Below are 10,498 nucleotides of genomic sequence, written 5' to 3'. Positions count from 1 at the left end.
TCATTTAGTGACTTCTAGCGACTTTTAGGACAGCCAATAGCTAGTTTCCTTACTGGGGAGTTGGCAACACTGGGTAACACATACATCAGGCAATGTCAAACAACTTGTCTCTTTGCCGGCTGTTTTCATCATTAAAGTGAAGATGATTGATAGATGTTGTTCCGCGGGATGCCAAAACTGTCGGAGACAGGCTCTCGGGCAGAGCATTTTACCGAATCACCACGCTGCTGTAAAACGTACTCACAGCCAGCAGAAGAGGACGGTGCAACGGGAACCGACAGGCAATGGATTTTGTGTCAGCTCTTGGTAAATCATGGACTCAGACTAGATTTAACAAGGGCTCACCAGCAACACTAACTCAATTTAAAAAAATGATTACACTGAAGTCCTTCCAGTGACAACAACACTATCTTTAGCCGGTAGACTCCGCAGTTGAACACCAAGTTTTATGATATATTGGTTGATCTCTGTGGATTTAATCCAGCACCATGTCCTGTTAATTTTTGCATCTTAGGTTCATTGAAACTGAGTCACGTGAAGTCCACAGCTCTGTTGCAAGTCACCGACCCATAAAATCATTTCTTTGAGGTTTCAAAATATTGCATATTGTTGCTTAAAAAAGTCTTTGCAACCAGTAACATATTCAATGAATACCTGTAAGTTTATTTATCATGAGAACGTATTATTTGATGTAAATGGTGTTTTGGGAGGGGGTGGTACTGGGGAATGAACAGCAAGAGAAAAGAGAGGAAGGGAAAGATGAAGAGAAGGTTAATGAGCAGCCTGACGCCCCAGGGAAAGTTTCCTTGGCCCCAGACATTCAGAGAAACAAACACATAGACTCATGCACCTCTAAACACCGCGGTAAAACACATGGTTGAAGCCGTTAACCTACAGCTACAGCTTATCGACACACCTACAACACAGGAAGGCTCCCTCATTAACACACTTAAATATACTCGCAACACAGTAACAAGAAAACAACCTCCTCTGTAAAATGACAACAAGCCTGCAAACAAAATAAAACAAGGCATTGGAATCAGATCATCATAAAAAAAAGTAAAGAGGTTACATTTCAAAGGGCTGTTAGTGTGGCTTAGCACTCTAACACATTTGGACATAATTAGGCTGTTTTGTTATGGAAAAATAAAAATAATTATTACTGTTATTATTATTATCATTATTATTATTTTCTTTTTTATACAAACCAAAGTGGAAAACTATGTTAACGTAACCAGACACTTTGTTCTCTACAGTACTGACAGGTGGCCACAATAAATGATTTTTCTGTATTTGCAACATATTTCTTTAAGCCACATCTGAAATGACAGATGAATGTGTCTCTTAGAGTCTGTTTCAGAATATCTTGACATGTGCTTATGTTTACAGACGTAGAAGAGCATAACTATAGCTTTGGACTTTGGTCCAGTTAAAAGTAATATATCAGTAAAAATGGAGAAAGTCATTGTTCCCAGAAGATGCACATCCATTTTCACTTTCTTTTCTGGTAAAATATCTACAACAATAATTGATTTATTTCCATTAAAAACTATTGTCACTTTTATTAAGCTCTTTTTTGCAGCCATGTTAGCATTCAGGTCTTTTTTTTCCACCTAAAGTACCTTTGTACCATCGTGTATATCTGAACAGTGAAAGGGAGAATCATTGCTCTGTATTTCCACTTTGCTGAATACATTTTTTTCCTGGCTCTTCTTAAGCATTCTTCCTGCAGTTTGAACATCTGTGATTGACTCCTACCTCTCACTCCCCAGTTTCTGTTATAACAGCCAAAATAGGAACCTAACAGTGGTATAAAATAATTATAAAGATTGATAAGCTATAGAACTTCTCATACATGCTGCATAAAACCGGTGGTTTCCACTGTTTTTGGTGCAGAGGAGCTTTTCCCGAAACAAGTTGTTCTGAAGAATATGAAAACAAACAATTGAGAGGCTGAATTTCACCGAATCACTAAAAATCTGTCCTAGTTAGTGGAAAAGATATGTGGGATATTTATTTTAGCAAAACAAATAAATCCTGGAGGACAAAGCGAGCATGCACAATTCGCTGAGCCTATTGAGTTGCAAATTGTTATAGCCTGTTGAGGATCACATGATAACCAACATCTAGATACATCACTTAAGACAACCAGGCAGAGAGAGAGAGGACATAGGGGGGTAGCTAATGGAGATAAAACATAGCCCGATTTTAAAAAATACATAAAGATATCCATAATAAGAGTTTAGATGTAGGGTTTTTAAACCATTGTTGAAGGGCCTCTGTTATATTGCTATTCTGGATAGGGTGATATGGTGTTCCAAATCATCATATGTGACAGAGAGATTTTGCAGGCAGAACTCAAAGTGATCCTGAGATTGTCTGATGCCGACAAGCAAGGGAAGTGGATTTTAACAGCATGCGAGAGAATGACCAGAAGTGGGAGGACAGGGAAAGAGGTTTCATGGAGACAGAGAGCGAGAACTGGTATGATAAGGAACTTATAAAGAAGGATGAAAAGGATGTAATACTTTAAAGGGATTAGTGCTATCTTCTGCAGGATTTTGGACATTTATGCATGGTTCATGCACACACACACACACACACACACACACACACACACACACAAAGTTGTTTTTATATCTGAGTGAGGAGATGGTAGATATAATGCATTCCCTAGCCCCTTACCCTAACCTTAACCATCACAACTAAGTGCCTAATCCTAACCCTTACCATAACTGTAACCTAAATCCATTTCTAACCCTACAATTTGAACCCCTAAAAAGCACTTTAAAGTTGTGGGGCCCGGACAAAATGTCCTCACAAAGATAGGTTATTATGTTTTGTGGACCTCAGACACACACACTCACACACACAGGAATATCCTTATCCAGTAATAATCATAATCTTGCATACAGCAGGCTCTTGCTCTCTTTCTCTCCTTCTCTCTCTCTCCCTCTCTCTATCTGTCTCTGTCTCTCTCTCTCGTTGTGTGTGTGTGTGCCTTTTTGTATTTTTGAGAGTATCCGTTCCATCCACTAATCTGTAGAGATGTTTGAGAGTTAAAAATTCATTGCAAGGTTTAGGTTTGCGGTAGTTTCACTGTACGTCTGGGTCATTCTGCAGTAAATCGAGCCAATGTAATGTTCTCTGATGGATGGAGATGGTGATACTGTACTTATGTGTGTACATGTGTATGCACACCAAGCAGTGCTTATATCACACAGCGTGTCTGCTGTGTGATAATGCAGCCTAATCCTAAAGGAATGGAACATCTTCTCTCTTTCATCCTTCCACCCCAGCCCACCCACACCACCTCCCCCCCTTTCTTTTTCACAGCATTAAAGGACAATGTAATGCTCCTCGAGTGTAGTGAGGGAAGAGAAAAAGCGCGGATAGAAAGAGGGTTACAGAGATGAAGAGATTAAAATGGAACGCAGGAGAGATTTAGCAGGGGAAGAATGTCATTTCCAGCTTCTTGCCTCCCTTTTTTCTGCTCTAATTTTTTTTAGTTTTTCCATCAACCTCATCCAATTTGCATTGCTGCTAATGGTTAGTATTGTTTAGATTTACAAAATAATGTAATGTAATACAATATTTAATTATATTATATATTAACTACCTACTATAGCATGTTCGCTCAGTGGAAAATAGAAAATATTTACAAACACAGTGAAGCTTGGTTATTGGTTGCTGATGTATGCTCATGTGTTAGCATTATCTACAGACACAGTCACTTAATGATGTAATGTTACATGGTAAGATATAGGTTAATGCAATGGTAACGTGCCGTTAAACTGGATTCCCCTGTCTGATGTATTTCATATGTAAAAGCTGAAATTGTGTGTGTTGAATGTTTGATGCCACTGATGATAAAAAAAGGTTTCTCATGTATTCCTGCAGCCTGAATGAATACATGAGAAAGCCACTTTCTCATGTATTCATGCAGGCTGCAGTGAAGCACAAAGTGAGGCTCTGTCTGTGTTGGCAGAACTGACACTGTTCGCTCTGTGTTTCCACGTTTGTTTCTAATCCACCAATGTCAATGTTCAGACTGCAATGTTTTGTCCCAGTTACCTCGGCTCACAGTGCTCAGATAGTCTTACCAATTGATAACGTGTGTTTTTCTGTTAAATTATTTAAAGCTTTAGATTTGTTTCTTCTTTTTTAGCCAATACTTTTTTAATTTTACGTAAAAAACAAAAAACAAGTGAGGCCACTAATACTAGTTTCTCTCTCTCACACACTCACTCACTTTGTTCTACCCTATAGAAACATGCTGGAACATGTGCATTCAGTTACTGCATACATTTTACAATGGGAGAGAAAACAGCCATGAAATAAATGAAAGACAGACAAAACCCAGAAAACCTCTTTAAAATACACACACACACACACATTTACACGCATTTATATAGTGGATAATGAGAGTGTGTGCACATGTAAGACACCGACGACAACATAGGCTACAGTAGCAAGCACCCACTGAACATATACACAGGATTTAACAACACAGGCATTGGTAGTGCAAAGGAAAAGACCATAAACAGGAAATTCTCCAGGACTTCTCACAAATCCCCTCATTCTTTATGTGGTGGATAGCTGAAGTTCAGACGGAGCCAAGAACGTGTAAATAGACAGAAGGAAGTTGTTTGGTTAGAAGGACACAGGATCTCGATCAGACTACATTTTCCCCCAATGTCTTCCGAAGTAAATGTAATGAATTACATCATAAATCACAATGTGACGTTGATCTGTGGACTCACCCGCCACTCCAGTGCCATATATCCTACAGTGAAAACTGAAAATTAGTAAGGCTTCTGCAAGTGACTCATATTTATGGCTGCACAAGTTCGGAGGTGTCAACATTCAACAGATGAATTTCCGCATGCTGGAGGTGTTTTATTGATAAGAACAGTGACAGCAGAATCTGATATCACACAATATACAAACAGAATCCCTGCATATTTTTTTGGTAATACTACAAAGCTGTAGATACATTCTCTTCTTCCTTCCTGGCTTTAGCTTGTGACGTGTTTGTGTCTCTCTCTCTCCAAAATGATGACACATCTCAATTTCTCCCTCTCAAATGAATCGTCAAGGTCATCAACCTGGGTAAACAAATAATAAAAGGATAGACAAGGCTGTTTGGTTCTTCTAAATTGTCCAATATTAATAACTCTGATATTGAAATGACCGTGCTGATTTTCATACTGCCTAAAAACGTTTTGAAGATGAGTTCAATCCCGTTGTTAAATATGAATATGGACGGTATAAATGAGGCAATTATATTCTTTGAGAAAATAAACAGACCTTGACTCAAGGACAAAGTTGAGCGCAAATGAATGAAGTTTGGTGATATAACACAGACACAGGCTAGTATGTGAATAGATTTGCAGCAGAAAGAAATGAACGCGGACTTAAGGAATATATTGACATCAGGATTTATTCATTTTTCAATGCCTTCGGTGCCTTAATGTCCAATGTCTTAATTAAAATGGGAGAGGATTAGCTCAGCACAAAAACTGAGATACAAACTGTCTTGTCTCCGCTAGCTCTTACTTGCATACAAACATGTGCACACAAATACACATTTCTATTGATCTATAATGTTATCAAAGATAAGTATGTAAACTGTATTCTTAACTATGTAAGGAATATATTTTTCCCCTTGGAGTGCATTTGTTTATATACCATCAATAGTGACCTATTTCACAAGTGTTTTAGGGAAACATTCTCACCAAAAGTAGGAGGAGTTAGTGGCAGGGTGTAAAGATGATATGTACTCAGACAACCACCAAGGAGCAGGCCACAGCTCAAGATAACTTTGACACAGAGGATCCTGCGATTTGTTGTGGTGTTAGGAGGACTTTCTAGTGTCTTTTAGTTTGTGACACAGTGTCACATACCCTACCCCAGTGTTTCCAATCCTGGTTCCATGGATGTTTTTAGATGTTTCCCATGCTCCATCACACCGGATTCAAATGGTCAGCTTGTCATCAATCTCTGCAGAAGCCTGACAACAACACACTCATTTGAAACGTCTAAAAAAAAAAAAACAGGTCAGGGGTCCCAAAGGACCAGGATTGGGAAACACAGCCCTACCCTAACCCCATCCTAACCCTAACCAGGTGCATTTTGAGCCTAATTCTAACCACAGGCTACTCATTGTGCCTGAACCTTACTAATGGTCATCATTACCGTCATCTCCACCAAAAGCACGTTTGCATTTAATTAAAACACTATCACGTTGATTTGCACATCTGCAAACATGTGATAAAGTAAGGTCATTTTGGTGTCTTGTGAAATCGCAGTGTCTCGGTGTGGTCTTTGCTGTCCATTTGCTCTGTTTTCCTCTGCGTCATCTTCGTGTCGGCTAGCTTCGTTTTCAGAGATTGTCCCAAGTAGTTCTTCAGCCTAGTCTTGCATCTGGACTTACTCTCTCCGCCATCTTCCTGGAAGTGTCTTCAATTCTTCCTCAGATCTCTGGTGTAAAAAAAACACCTTTGTATGCTCAAGAGACCTACTCTCTTAAAGTGACAGTAACCTACTGTAAATGACTCTCCAAATAGAAAGCTACAAAACATCTTTTATTCACATTTTTACCAAATGTGAATAAAATTTACTTTTTATGTATTTAACATATCATTGAATACATCAATGATTCATTTCCATCCACATCAACAAAATACAGATTGCACCCATTTTTTTTTAATTGAAACCCACAGTAATTAAGAACACTCATCTGTTGTGAGGACATGTCATTTTCGGGAGATGAGGTCACACAAATTGATGAATTAAAAGCTAATACACCTGACTAATCAGCCGATTTTGCTCTCGGAGTTATATGATCATCAGGGCTCTGCATCCTGACTCACAATCTCTTGTCCCTCTGATAAAGAGCAAACGTCCCTGCAATCTGTTCTCAAAGCACGACCTTTGAGAAAGCGGCGGAAAATTCCCTGTGGCGAGAACATGTTTAGATCTCACTAATGCCTCTGATAGGAACGTCCACTCTGACAAACAAGCAGCAGGCTCAGGACAAGGCCATCAAAAGCCCTGTGATTACTTTCAGTGCAGGCTGAGGAAGTGTATTTTCAAAAATGTTGCAGCTGAACTTTCATGTTTAAAGTAGTAAAAAAATAAATCCACTTTTCTTTTGTTCTCAGCCTCAAAAGAGTAACAGTGGATGCCCGTTATTATAGAGATTTATGTAGCTTTTTGGGGAACGGGAGAAGAGAAGTAGGGCAGAGAACAGAAGAGAGCTGAGGAAACGAGAGAAAATTTGTAAATCTAAGCAAAAAAAAAACAACAGCCAGCCATTGATGAAATAAGCATTAAATTATTCACAGAAGGAAAAGTGGGGACTTCCTGCAGTAGAGGGTTTAAGCAGCTTCCCACCTGTTGTCTGAAGGAAAACCATGAGAATCATCAATCCAGATCTCTCTGACGTACTGCACACACACACACACACACACACACACACACACACACACTACCAAGATCCCAGGATGGTAAAATCATTGAAAATGCAACGGGTTCTATCTAAATCAATGTTGCTATGACGACCACCAAGAAGAGGATGTGTAAAACGTTGGACTTTGTCTGTGGTGATATAACTAACATTAGCTGCTCAACAACCTGCCTAAAATCTGCTCAAGTTTCCTCTGCTAACACGTGGAATCCGCTGACAAAATCAAATGAATCATGATGAATGTGAGGCAAGATCTGGCTTTTTAAACTGGAGTGAAAGCAGTTACTTTTAGATCACTGCTGCTGAAATGTGGGGATTTAGGTGTTTATTTATTTTACACGTAGCCTGAAAAGTGTTAGTCGTGTTAAATAAAAAAAAGGTTTAGTGTGTGAAATTCTCTTACGTATGCGCCCCCATGTTCAGAATGAATGAGTCCAGTGTTTGGTTGTTTGGCTGTTGCTGCACGCAGCAGTAACACTCGTCACTGATCCCCAGGTACCAATAGACCATTCCTTGGCCTGGAAACACTCACATGCACATTATGTAAGCTCACAAAGCCAATACTGAAGTAAATGCATGCACATACAAGTTGCATTTATTTCCTCAACACTGAAGCCTGGTTTATACAGATTTATACTTTGTCTCTTGACACTTCTGATTCTCACCCACTGAAACGTAAAGCTCAAGTGCATAACTTTACATCTATTCAAACCAAAGTCAAAGACACAATTCACACAATGCTGATTAGGCCTGTCACCTCTATGTGGCTCTCTCTCCACGTTTCTCTGTATAGCGGTGTTTTGTTTTCGAAACAGTATGATGTGTTTTTAAGTCACCGCTGACGGAGGGAAAGTGGAAGCATAACAGCTGTGTTAGTAAAAAATGAGACTGCAGTCAACTTAAGGTTAAGGTATTACGCCATGTTCTCTGAAACATGAGTGAGATACTGAATGAGAATGGTTGGATTAAGGACCTGTAGCGCCATCCTCTCAGAAAGGTTCTCCTGAGACACGGGGATAAATCTGAGGTGAAGTGACAGATGTGGCAACAGAATTTACACACTGGAGCTTTAATTAGTCGCACCTCATTTTCAATTTATGCTCTGGGAAAAGGTCTCCATGCTCTCTATGCCGCCACACACACACCTCAAGCTGGCGCTTTCATTTGGCAGTTTACACTCATTTTGATTATGCATGTGCAGATCCCCAGACATGACATGAGGGGAAAAAAACTGAAATTTGTATCAGTAGTAGTAACTGTGTCTAACATTCCCATCAACAATTTGGACAGCTGGGTAAGCAAATGGAGTGCAACCAAGTTTGAAAGATATTCACACATCATTGCTGAAACACATACACAACACGTATTTTGAATCATAGTGCAGCGAACGAGCTACAACCTCATTTTCATCAAAAAGAGCTGGAGCAACTCTATATTGATCTCTGTGTGCAGTCGTCAGTGATATTATCACGGTGTGTTATCAAGTACAGTAAGGCGGCTCTTTTTGATGAAAATGAGGTTGCGGCTTGTTCTCATTTGTTTCAACAATGCTTAGTTTGAATGTTATTAACCGTAACTTTACTTAACTTTGCTAAAAAATGATTTATTGCAATGCCAGAATATCTTTGTAACTCAATCACACTCAATCTCTGTCCGTCGTGCAGCTTCAGCCGTCTTGCACGAGTTTTTGCTTACGCAGCTCTCAAGGTAGGTAATTCATAGGAAGGATATTAATATTATTAATTAGAATTTCGTTGCCTCAAATTATTATTTTGTGACCATGAAATACTACTCTGTGGCCACAAATTAGAGTCATGCCTGGGGCTCCGTATGCATGTGTTTGATGAAGATATTCATAGGAGGGAGAGTGCAACAAGACATCAAAATGTGGTTAGTGTGAGGCTGATAGCTCTCTAACCCTAACCCTTGACTAACCTTAAACCTTAACCTAAATCATTGTGTCTCGTTTTATTCTTCTTCTTCTACTATACAAATGCAAATAACATTTAAATATGTACATAATGGTCCCCCATAAGAACGACAAGTTCCCAAAATGCAATTGCACAACCAGATTTCGGTGCCCACAATAATAGTTACTCCTAGACACAAACACACACGGTCAGACAGACATCCCCTCTGGTCTCTGTGCGACCCCCTATAGAGAATAATAATTACGGACACACGGAAACACTTTGGGAAGGGGGAAAAAAAGTACCAGGTACAAATAATAATGTTTTTGCATTTCCTCCAGACAAACTATCAACATACCAGTCTGGTTTGGTTTGGTTTGGTTGTATCGTATGTCTCCAAAAATAGAAATATATGCAGACCAGAGAGAAAGAATCCTGTCCTTTTCTCTGTCTTCGATGAAAAATGATTTCGATCACAGTCGTTTTGACAGCCATTTGTATTATTTATTGATTCAACACTATGATCTGATTTGGCACGTATTTGTTTTTGTTTCATTTGGAATGCAGGGGGAAAAGGAATAAAGAAAATACATATATAATTTATTTACTGTGGACAACAGAGGACACACCCTGTGTGGTTTGTTGGTGAATAATATGATATATAAACAGAGACTCCAAATTATTATTAACACCAGAACTCACTCTGACACACTCAAATGACGTTTGCACACATCAACGGATGCCAAATCCAAGTTTAATCAAGAGTTCTTCTCTTTCTTTCCGTCGCTGTTGCTTTTTTTTTTTTTAATTTGTGAAAAGAGTTAAGGTTTCAATTAGTCTCCATTAGTTGAACGTGTTGTGTAAATATGATTGAGAGTCACGATCGGATCCAAAAGACCGCATTAGCGTCACAGGAAGACAAAGCAAAGAGCTTATTTATTTCAATCTTTATTTTTTTAATTATCAGCAGCACGCTCAAGAAAATATGGGCGCGTCACGATTCCATCCTGCAGATGGAAAACGTAATCAGCCGATGCTTCAGCTTCTCGAGATGCATTCACACACAAAGCAGAGGCGGACAGAGATTAGTCAGGAGGACAACATTCAGATTTACTTA

Source organism: Solea senegalensis, linkage group LG2 (assembly GCF_019176455.1).
Source record: "Solea senegalensis isolate Sse05_10M linkage group LG2, IFAPA_SoseM_1, whole genome shotgun sequence".
Classification (NCBI taxonomy): domain Eukaryota; kingdom Metazoa; phylum Chordata; class Actinopteri; order Pleuronectiformes; family Soleidae; genus Solea; species Solea senegalensis.
This window is presented reverse-complemented; position numbering follows the sequence as displayed.